Source organism: Pseudopipra pipra, chromosome 22 (assembly GCF_036250125.1).
Source record: "Pseudopipra pipra isolate bDixPip1 chromosome 22, bDixPip1.hap1, whole genome shotgun sequence".
Lineage (NCBI taxonomy): Eukaryota > Metazoa > Chordata > Aves > Passeriformes > Pipridae > Pseudopipra > Pseudopipra pipra.
In genome coordinates this window covers 3,422,338-3,434,378 of record NC_087570.1, presented here as the reverse complement: position 1 = coordinate 3,434,378, position 12,041 = coordinate 3,422,338, and the positions used below count along the sequence as shown (strand labels likewise).

Sequence of the window (12,041 nt, the reverse complement as noted above, 5' to 3'; positions counted from 1 at the left end):
AAAATATAGACATGGGGATATAAATTAAAATAGACTCGGGGGCATAAATGAAAAATATATACATGGGTACAGAAATGAAAAAATATAGACCTGGGGATATAAGTGAAAATATACAGATATGGGGATATAAATGAAAATATAGAGACTTGGGGATGTAAGTGAAAATATACAGATATGGGGATATAAATGAAAATATAGAGACTTGGGGATATAAATGAAAATATAGAGACATGGGGATATAAGTGAAAGAACATAGAGACATGAATATATATATATATATGAATATATATATATATATATAAATGAAAAAATATATAGACAAAGGGATATAAGTGAAAATATAGAGACATGGGGATACAAGTGAAAAATATATAGACATGGAGGGATATAAGTGAAAATATAGAGACATGGGGATATAAATGAAAATATAGAGACATGGGGATATAAATGAAAATATAGAGACATGGGGGTATAAATGAAAATATAGAGACATGGGGGTATAAATGAAAATATAGAGACATGGGGGTATAAATGAAAATATAGAGACATGGGGATATAAATGAAAATATAGAGACATGGGGATATAAATGAAAATATAGAGACATGGGGATATAAATGAAAATATAGAGACATGGGGATATAAATGAAAATATAGAGACATGAATATATAAATGAAAAAATAAGGTACAGTGCAAGATAGAATTACTCATGGAGAAGTGATAGGAATGAATGGATGAATTTTTAAGGTGGTTAACTGATAAAGTATTTGAAGGCCTGAACAAAAATAAAAGGGTTGTTTTCTTGTTCAGCTTCTACTGAAGTGAGATTGGTGTTATAAAACAGAGCTGGTTAACGGGGGAACTTTGGTGGTCTCTTGGTGTTTTTAATAATTCAGGCCCTGGCTGGGGAGAGTTTTTTAAGCTCTTGTTTCTCTGTGAGTCTTTCAGGGAGTCCTGCAGTGAATTCAGGGGCTTTGCTCTCTCCCTGTGCAAACCTTCCTGCAGGAGCTGTGTCAGGGCTCAGCCAGGCCCCAGAAACCCGTGTTTGCAGCTGATTCCACCATCCAACAAAGAACCTTTGTGGTCAGGAGCTGCCTGGAGTCAGGGAGGGAAGGAGGGTCATGTGCTGACACTGGCAGGGCAAAGCCTGAGTCGCTCCTTCCTGATAAGTTTTACAGTTATCTCGTGGTAAAAGTGAATTTTGTTTAGGGAACTGACTGTTGGAACAAACACTGGAGTGCTCTGCCCTGTGTTCAGGAAGTTTGTGTTCATATTTCAGCCCCTTTTCTCTGCACACATTCATGGTTAAATTGTACAGGGCCAACACCTTTATTTTTTTTTTTCTTTCCTGTGTAGATTTTCCCCCCCCCCCTCCTTGTTTTTTTCCATCAGCTGCACTGGGAGTGCTGGAGGTGCTGCAGCTCAGGGGTTCTCCATGCTCAACTCCTGTTAGATGAGAGGGAGAATAGAGCCTTAGGAATGGAAAAAACAAAGTTTATTGCAAAGTGAAACATTACTCCAGAAGTGCAGACTGTGAGCACAGAGCAACGATCACTGACTCTATAAATCATTGTCAGGCCCAGCTCATTTTATCATATTTGTTCTTGTTCTGTTCCATCCAAGTTTCCAGAAACACTTGGCAGCCCTCCAGCCTCGGCAGAGCCAAAGATCAAACTGTGCTCTTATTTATAGCCAGCTAAGCTCCACCTGCACAGCTCCCCAGCCTGTTTGTCCCTGCAGCTTGGAGAAAACTCGGGATTAAAGCAGCAGCTCTGCACTTGGGAGCATTTCTGGGACTTGCAAGGGAAGTTTCCCTATTGTTGGCTCTTTGAAACGGAGGAAAACTCTTTCTGTGTGATCCACAGGCTGCTTAGCAATTCTATATTGAAGTGTTTTTCAGAAAATACTGATCTATCAAACCCAAAATCTGGCCAAACCAGTTAAATGTGGGTTTAACTGTTAAATTTGAGAACCTTAACTATGTGTGGCCCCTCCATCTCCTGATGGCAAGTGATGAGCAGGAGGAGGCCTCTAATCCTGTGGTGGGCTGATAATCCAAGAGACACAATTCTGAGGGAAGTAGAAGACCCAGGTCCAATCCATGTCCCTGTTTGTGCTGGACTTAGAATTAATCTTTTCCTGTAGCCCAGCAAATATCTACTTACTTAAGTTTTACAACTTGGATAAATAAGCAGATCCCACACCTGATACAGAGCTTTGGTCAGATAACCTGAACTGAGAAAGGCTTTGTGGCATGGGACCAACTCAAATAATCATCATAATAATAATGATGTAGGTCATAATAATGAAGATAATAGTGTAGCTCATGGCTTTTGTTGTCTCAGTTTTTCCATTCCTGCCTTTCTAATCCCATCATATTCTCCCCCTGCCTTGCCTGTGGGCCCCAAAAAAAGGTCACACTTCCCTTTTTGTTATTCTTAGTTTCATTTTCTGCCAGATTTTTAAGATGAGTGTCAGAGCTGTTGCAGGGAAGCTGTAAAGGTTGTGTGGCTGGGAAAGAAAGGAGTGTTGGGGCAACCTCCAGGAACTGGGCAGTGGTAAAAGCCACTGCAGTGGAGTGTAGTCACATTGATTCAGGGAAAGAACTGGCTTAGTACAAAACCAGTTCTTAAAACTCCACACTTCCCAGAGCCAGAAATGCCCTGTGAGTTGGTTGGTCTGTGACTTGCACAAGGATTTTGGCTGAGTCACTTCTGCTGTGCTGGGTGATTCCTGTTGTTGATTTTGTTGTGCACATGATAACACCTTGTCCAGCACAGCCTCTGTGTATTCTCTAGCATTTCTGATATAACACTGTGCATCACTCAAATTTATTGAAAATGTGGTTCTTTCTCAAGTTTTTTTAACTTTTTCTGTGGCCTCTGCTGCCCAAAGACAAAACCTTTCTCGTCAGTTAGAACAGCTCTGCTGCCCTGTGACCAAACTGTGATCTAAGAGCTGCTTGGCAATATCAGACCTGATTAAAATAAAGGATGGCAGTCCTGTTATTTTTACTGCTGATGATGTGGTTGCAGAGGTTTAGATCAAATTAAACAGAGGATAAAATTGGCCAGTGATCGAATTACATGGAAGGCTTTGTAAATATGAAGACGGAGGTTTGTTGTCTCCCTGGCTTCTCCAAACCTATGGCTATTTTTAAACCCTTTTTTTTTTCTTTTTTTAATCCCAGTATGTAAATTCAGAGGCACAGTGTGAAACCCAGTCTTGCACACTGCCTGCAAAAGTGGCCAAAGCAACTTCTTTCCTGATGGGTCTAAATGCAGCTCTGAGAGCAGCTGTTTCCTGTTTGTCAGGGCTCCTTCTCCACCTGACAGCATCAATTCCCAGCAGTGATTTGACGAGGAGGGGTTGGTTTCTCTTGTCATGCTCATGAATTTACTCCTGTGGACAAGTTGGAGCAATTGTCATATATAAAACCTTCTCTGGGCACGTTGTGAGCACTCCCCAACCCTGAGCAGCATCACCTGGTGGGGTCTCCTCAGTGTAAGGCTGCAGTGGCAGGCAGGAGGCAGAGCAGCTTGGAGGAGGTGGGTTATTTGGGGAGAAACCTTGGAGCAAGTCATGTGGTTTTGATCCAGCTGGCACCTTTTCCAAGTTCCCTACCACTGAATTCCATGTCTGGCTCTGCTGGAGCAGGTCAGGGTACCTGGGAAAAGGGGCACTGGATGTCACTGGGATTTGTCTGACTTTGAACACACCGAGAGATCAAAATGCTCCACTTGAAGCAGGGGATGGCAGTCAGAGCACTGAGCTGGTGGCCACCTCAAAAACTGTCTCTTTTGTGGTGCCAGCAATCAGAAATCTTTTAATTTTGGGTGCCAGCAATCAGAAATCCCTCCTAAGAATGGAATGGTGCTGGTCCCTTCTTCTCCAGTTGGAAATACAATTTCCAGGTCAGTTTTGAAATATTTTGGAACATGCAGACCTGGTGTTTATGGAGAATAAATACAGCAAACTTAACAGTGCCTGTGTTTACTCTGGTGCTTGCCCTGATTGCAGCATTTCTGGACCTTCTGCAGCTTCCAGATTTGGAACCATGAGCATTAACTTCTTTCAGTTCAGGTTAAACTCAACGTCCATATTTCCTGGCGTGGTTTCAGTGGAAATATCTCCCAAGACAAATTGTCCTTATGAAATTTCCACACGTCTTTGGGGCGAAAATCTTCTCTGCAAAATTGCTTTTCCACTCCCAGGGATGTTCAGTACAATTCTGACCCCTGCGCTTGCTCCAGGTCCAAAAATGAGCTTCCCTTTCAGATCAATAACCTATCCAGTGGCTAGAATTTGTAAAGGATGCCATGGTCACCTTCAGTTTTGTTCATTTAAATGGTTTTCTCCTCTGGCATTCCTGATGCATTGGAAGTGTGGAGGGAAACCAGCTGGTTCTGACTGTTCCTGGTTCAGCCCTGATTCCGTCTCACCTCATCGTCTCTTTGTCCAGAATGTGCTTTTTTTCCCCCTCTCTCTTTCTATCAAAACTACTAAAGAAATCAATAGGCCTTCCAGAAGAGAGAGAGACGAATCAGAACCCAAAGAAGCTCTAGTTTATTAGGTTTTTAATTAAACATGATGAACACATTTTAAATAACACAAAGGCCTCGGGCTGAGCTGCATCTAATCGAAACAGATTAAGTCACCCGTCCACACTTGGGTAGTTATTAATTCTGTTTATTTATGCATGCTTGCTGCAGGCAGGGCTTGTGCTGCTCTGCTGCAGCTTATTGCACAGGGATGCTTTTCCTGCATGGAATTGTGCTCCTGATTACCAGGCAGATGTTGATTATGAAGAGCTGATGGAACCGCCTCTGAAACTCAGGGCTGAGCCTCCCAAAGTTCAGGAAATCTGGATAAAGCAACACTTCATTTCTTGGGCAGCTCTTCCTTTTCCCTCTGCACTTTGTTCCATCTCTTCAGAGACGTTGAATTCTCCGAGGGAAATTGCCAAGTTTTCCTTAGGAGGGTTTTTTTTTAACTTGTGCATCTCCGTGCAGAGCTGTCACTGACACCCTGTGACATCCCTGAGCACCAGCTTTTATCATGAAATATTCTGCCTTTTAAATATTTTACATTGCTCTTGATGTCGAGTAGTTGAGGTAAACAACCCTGATTCAAACAACCTCTTAAATTTATGTGCAGGGGTAGTTAATCCTTGCTGGTGCTAAACCTTAATTGGCCGTGTACATCAATTTACAAGTTCATAAATTTTAAAATATCCACACCTGGCTTCGGCTTTAAACTCATTTATCATAAAATACAAATGGAGATCTTTCTTCCAAAAAGGACAAGGTAGGGGAAAACTCTTTTCCTGATATGTTTGCAAGGGTTTGTAATCCAGCAGAGCAGGTCAAGAAATTACTTATGCAAAGCCCACGTACTTATTTGCTTGGAATCATCTTCAGATGTCTCTCACCTGCCCTTTTGGAGCATCTGCTCATGAAAACATTGTTTTCATGGCTTCCTCCTTTGAAGCCAAGCTCTTCAGATGTGCTGGAAGACAGAGCTGCTTACTGGGGCAAAAATGCCCTGAATTTTATTGCCTGTTTCTGTGGCAGCTCTAGGAAATGGAATTCATGGCCAGGTTGAAACAGAACCTCTGGAATAGTCGAGTGGGGGGAAAAAAAAATCATCAAGGGAGATTGGAAAAGCTGAGTGGCATTGCAGGGCTGCATCTGACTCAGCCAGTGGGCTTAGAAGGTTAAGATGTCACTTACTGCTCAGTTTTAATGTTTTATGCACAGAAAATAAAACATTACAGCTTTACAGTGGAGGGACAGTTCCACTAAATCAACATTTTCTGGAATTTAGAAATCCAGCCATTTGCAAGTGTGTTAATCGGTGGCAGTCGGAATTTACTGAGCACTGAGATAAAAAGACCCACCAAATTTAAACTGCCATGGCCCAGTTGGGCCTGTACTTTAAGGAGAATAAATAAGATTTTAGTTCAAGCAAGTGTGGGAAGGTCTTGTCTGGAGCTTATTCTAAGAAGTGGAAAAGAACCATCAGCCCTCCCAGTGAAAAGTAACCGATGAGGGATGAAATTATTCTGCTTGAGGGGGGGAAAAGAGTTGTTATTTAAAGGTTGCATAAAATTCCAGTTCCTTAGCAGTTGGCAGGGTTACAGAATGATAAGCTGCAGCCCAGCTGGAAAACACAAGGTGTATTATAGCCTGAAAAGGTGAACTTGGTTTCAGCACAGGTTTCTAGATGAAAGATAACCATCTTTTTGCTTGTGATTAACTTGCATCAGTGTTTGATCTGAGCCCTTGTTTAGAGGGATCAATATTGCACATGCAGCACCGAGTTTATTGTCGAGTCCTTTCGGAAATAAGGCAGTGAATTAAAAATCAATTATACGTGCAGAAAAGTTTGTGTAGGGCAATCAATTCTGTCCTTTTAGTTTGCCAAAAGATTCCATTGTTTAACCAGCTGTGAAAAGGAATGAATTTTAAAAGCCTCCAGCAAATGAGGGAGCCCAAATGGGGGGGAGGGAGAGATTTAAAACAAAATTATTTCAGCATTTCATGTTCAGCAGAGGCTCTTCAGGGATAAACCTATAAATCCTGTCAGTGACCTTGGCTTCAAAATGGGTGATTTCACTGCTTTCCCTAATCTTGATCTTCCCCCAGCTGCCAGAGAAGTTGGTGTTTCCTTAACAATATCTTTTTTTTTTTAATTAATTATTATTGTATTTGTTTTGTTCAGCTGCCATACGCTTCTTGATTCGGGGTCTCTCTGCCTTCACGTGGAATTATTTTTTATCTATTAAGCAACTTACCACGTTGCTGATCCCCCCCAAAAAATAACCCAAGAGATATTTCCCCTGGCCAGTTGCCAGGGCTCAAAGGGCTTTTTCTGTGCGGGGACGGAAGCGAAACTCTCCACTCCAGCATAAACTGAATAATCCAGAGCTGCCTCCAGAAGCTGCTGGTTTGGTTTCTGGAGGGGGGGGGGAAAGAAAAAGGTCTTGTAATCCAGCAGTTTCCCTGTTGCCAAGGGGAAGGAATCTGCTGCCTGGAAGATTAATCAACAGCCGGCGCTTGATTGTCGAAAGCGTGGGTTTCATCTCCTCTTCAAGGGCATCTTAAAAACGGAGCTCCCGGCCCCTGCCCAGCTCTCCATCATCTCCTGGAGGGAGAACGAGGTGCTGGGGGACCCCAGCAGGGCAGGGGGTGGTTTTGTAAAGGAGGGGGGCCAAAAAAGCCGTGCCTGGCAGTTCCTTAGCAACGGGGCTGCAGTCGGGGCCAGGGCATGTCTCCCCACTCCTGGTGGAGGAGTTGAAACAAAGCCTGGGCCTTTTGGAAGAAAACAGCCCAGCTGGTCCCTCTCCCTGCTCCCATCAGGTGATGTTCTGGTCACTGGCACAGCTCCTGCCTCCAACACTCTGACCTTTTATTCCGATTTTATCTGCTCGGAGATCCGGAATGTGGTTTAAATATAACAGCGAGTTATATCCTGTTCCTCCCCGAAAGGAAACTGAGTCATGGCCTTAGAAAGAGCAGCTGCAGAGTGGAGGGATCCTCACAATTCTGGATTTTCTGGGCTCAGTGCTTTTGCCACAGCAGGAAGACCAAGGGAGGGGTTGTAACTCATCTCTGGTGGTTGTGGTCAATCTTTCCCACCCCGTGTTTTTATTTTGGGGGTAGGAGGTTGTTACATCTTGATATAATTGTAAAACTGACCTGTTTACTCTCCCTTTCTTTGTACATAACATAATTTCCAGATTCTGAATTGAATATTTTAAGATAATCTGTATTTATTCACAGTGTAAGTGACTTTTAAAAGGCTGATAGTGTTAATAAGATAACATTGCACTGTTTGCTTCCCGTTCTGAATGCAAATTCATAAATTACCTGGGGTAGATTTGTGCTCCTTGGGGTGCATCACCCCAGCCTGTAGGATTGCATGAGCTTCTCTATGCTTTTGAAAGGGATTTTATACTTTAAAATAAGAGAAATGTTGGTCATCTGTCTGTTTTCAGGTATCCTTTTGTTGTTGTTGTTTTGGAAATGCTATCAATAGAGTGATTTAAACTTAGATTCACCTTTTCTACTAGTTAAGGAAGGGTGACTGGTTTCTTGGCTTTTACTGATGGCAACATCCAGAGCTCTTGGGTTGATTTAAAGTTATTTCAATCCTCCTGTCACTTCAGCAGTTTGGTTGGGTTTATCTGCCTTGCAGGTGGTAAGAAATTCAAATTATCTCCAGGATCCTTCCCTCCTCAATACCTAAAAGTGCAATTAGAATATAGTAGCAAAATAATGGTGAAGTGCTTTGATATTTTTTCCTGTTAAGTGTATGATAGAAATCTCCAGCTTCTTTCCAAGTAATTTTGGCTTAGTCTAAGGTGATATAGGGAAAAGCATTTCCTTTTGTAATACTTATGCTGGAATTACACTTTATTAAATACACAGAGCCCAGGAGTAGATTCCTTGATATGGCAAGTGGCTGTTTCATTTCCAAGGAGTTGTTTGCTGTCTGGATGGCAATTTGCTGTTCCTAACAAGATCGCTTTGAAAACACAAAAAACCCCCTAAAACAAAGCAAGTGCAGACAGATGACAGGCATTGTCTGCAACTTGACAAGATGATATTTCCTATTTAAATGTTTTTTCCCTGATAGTTTGGGTCTCTGCCTTAGCCTTGCTTTGATTCTGTTTGAACACAGAGCCTGTCAGCCCAGAGAAGCCGAACTTTTGGACTTTGTCACGAGATTCTCTGTGGTTCTGCCCCCACAGCTTGTCTGAGAATTACCAATATGGCCCAGTGGCCTCTGCAGCAGCAAATGACAAAATGCTCTTCAAATTGGTGTGGTGACATAATTCCTATTGAAGAAGGGTTGATTACTGTCAGTGTGGATGCTCTGTGTGCTTTAGTGCTCAGGGCTTATCTCTCTTGCACAACAAGAATGCCAAAACACCCCTCATTTGCAAGCGCTGTTTGCATGATAAATTTTGTTTTTCTAATCTTCCCTATCAACGGCACCGATTTATTATTATTTTTTTTAATCCTTCAGATGACATAAAAATGCATTTTAATGAAGCAAATTATCAGGCTTTGTCTCTTCTGTGTATAAGCAGGGCGGCCACATTCAATTAGGCTGAAAAATGATCATTTGTTCTATTACAGGCTGTAACAGGGCGAGTGGAAAACCACGATCCATCACCAGTTGCTCAGCTTCATGTTCCTTAAATCACTTGCCATCCTGTCAGGGGCTCAGAATCCTCGATGGGAGCCATTATTTAATTTAAGTTGGTGGAGGTGTCACTTGTTTGATAATAGGCTGGTTCTGTAGTAGATGCACAGTGACTAAATATTCATCATTTCCTGCATCCATCCAAGAGCCCTAATTAGTTGTGAGGGTGGCAGTGCCAGTGGAGCTAATGATTATAGTGCCATGGGAAGGGTTTGACAGCAAAGAAGGATTTGATCCCAAGGGAGACTCTGGAACCTGGAGGAGGAGAAGGTTCTTCCCCCAGAGGGTGGTCGGGCACTGAACAGTGGGCACGGCCCCAAGGCTGCCAGAGCTCCAGGAGGGTTTGGCCAACACTCTCAGGGGGTGGTGGGGTTGCTGGGAGGAGCTGGACTTGATGGTCCTTGTGGGTCCCTTCTAACTTGGCATATTCCAGGATTCCATGAGTTCTGCTAGAGCTGCAAAGGCCTCCTTTCTGAGCCCGGCTCCCCCTTGCTCCAGAGCCAGCCTGAGGGGTTTGGTGTATCTGGAAGGAAACTTAGATTTGAGTGAGGAAATGCCACCTTTTCCCAGTCACTGAGCATGGAACAGTCACTGAGTGGCTTCACTGTTAACCCTTTAAGAGCAGGGTGTGGTTGGCAGAGCTGAGCCCCTGCAAACTCTGTCAGTGCTTCCCTCTGTGTGGGGGAGGTTCTCTCTTCCCCTCCTTGGTTAAGTGAGTGTCAGATGTGTTGATCAGGCTCATGAGGGTGCACTTAAAAGCTGCTGCTCGGTGCTCCTTGCCCAGTGTTGTTTGTACTTTCATGTGCCTTGTGGTTTTGAATATATTGTGTTAAAGACTCAGTGCAGGAGCTTCTGGCTTTGTGGTTTTGCTTCAGCTTTTACTGACTGGCCTCTTGATATCTCACTTGTTCCCCTTGTGCTTGTTCCACCGTGGGGTTTTTTTTTCTATTCTTTTGTTCCTTTCCTCCTCCCCCCATCCCTTTCACAGCATCCCTCAGATTTATGTGGCTTTTAGGCTACGTGGGGAGATGGATCATTCAGGCCTTATGCATTTAGAGGAGCTGATAAATAACGTGGCAGTGTATTCCCCTCCACTGCACTGGAATAACTTCCAGTGCTCAAATCAAACATCCCATTTGCTACAAACTGGGCAAGGCAACGAGGGCACCTCTGGTTTATTAGGGTGCATATTTCATTTCTCTCTTAGGGAAGGTATTCTTCACTTCTGTGTGTCTGGGGAGGCAATTCCATAGTCTCAGCACCTCTTCCCCCTTGCCTCCTTCCCCCCAAATATCCACCTTCCCACTTTCCCTTCCAGTGTTCACCTTTGTTGCAGCTGCATTTCTGGTCCTTCATTTTTAAATCTTATTATTTCCTCTCTTATTCGTGGCCATTTTTTCCACATTTGGCACCATTCCCCCCTCACTGGGGATGTGTCCCCCAGCCTGGAGTTGGATTTTGTCATCACCAGTATTATTTCTCTCCAGATTTGCACACTCAGGGGTCTCTTCACTGCCACTGCAGCCAGTGGCAGACATATCCTGAGAGAAATTCAGGGAGTTTCCAGAGGTTGCCTTATGTCATTCTGGTAAGGGTCAAAAAACTGGAATTTGTATCCAAGTGCCTGAATTCCAGCCTGGGCATCACTGCTGTCACAGCCCTGCTGTTCAGTGATTTAGCTGGGGAGCCACCTGCAGAAATACCTGCCTCTCTACATGGATAATTTCCTTGGGGATTCTTGCCACCATTTTGTCTCATTATTCCTGGATTTGTTCATTGCTCTAAAGTCTGGGGGCTCTTGAAGTGCTTTTATTTGTTTGCATAAAGTCCCTGTTTGAAGGCAGAAAATCATCTCCACAATAATTGATAATAATGGTTGGAATCCCAAGGGAACAATAGTCCTGCAATAGGGAAATTCCATGAGAAGTACTATGCTCGAGCCCTGAAAGGCTCACCCAGGATATTTCAGGTGATTTTAGTGGTGTTTTTCTGTGCTTGGTGCTTCAAATTGACTGAAAGGACCAAAAGTGTCACAGCGAGAGAGAACAACTCCAGACTTGTGTATTCCCCTCACTCTGCATGACCTGTGTCACAAAAGGAGAATTTCCTGGTGAAAAAGATGGAGAAAATGGCAATGTTCTGATGTTTTGTGTTAACTCTCCCATTAGTTACGAGGCTCTGGGCTGCTGGGGCTGCTGTGTGTCTGTGCTCACCCACCCGTGGCACTGCCTGCAATGGGCATTTTAGCCTTGATGATTTAATGGAGATTTAATGGAGATCCTCTGGGTGTCACTGGGCAGGGGGGTGTTCCCTTCACTGCTGTACAGGGAGTAAAAATGCTGCTTTTAAGAACAGCAGCACGAGGAGAAGGAAATTCAGAGGGAGGCTGATCAATCCGATATTTATTTTCCTCTGGGCTTTTTTCTGCCCAGTGAAGGTGAGGAAACATGAGGAACATTCCAATGTTGGTGTAATTCAAGGAAATATTGATAACTTTAAGAATACACTGGCATTGCAGTTCTTGGTACAGGTATTTGAGATTCAGAGGATGTGAGGAAAAGAAAGGTTAATATTCCCAAGTGATGCCTGAGAGCTGTTCCTCAGGAGGAGAGGGGGTCTGGGAGGACATTGTTTATATTCCACAAGTGATGATTTCTCTCTTGGTTCATGTTGCATACTCTGTTGTATGTATTTTTACCTCTGCTTTTGGATTCTATACTTCTACCAGTTCCATCATGTTCAAAAAAACCCAACAACAATTGGAACTACAAATTATTTTTTTTTTAGAAAACGCAGTTGTACCAAGTCTGGGTGAGCACAATCTTGAGA

General features: G+C 43.3%; 1 protein-coding gene across 7 annotated transcripts in view; it reads left to right on the top strand.

Annotated features, from left to right (window-relative positions):
* RERE (arginine-glutamic acid dipeptide repeats) overlaps window positions 1-12,041 on the top strand; it is a 204,006-nt gene that overhangs the window by 136,436 nt on the left and 55,529 nt on the right. The window lies entirely within an intron of this gene.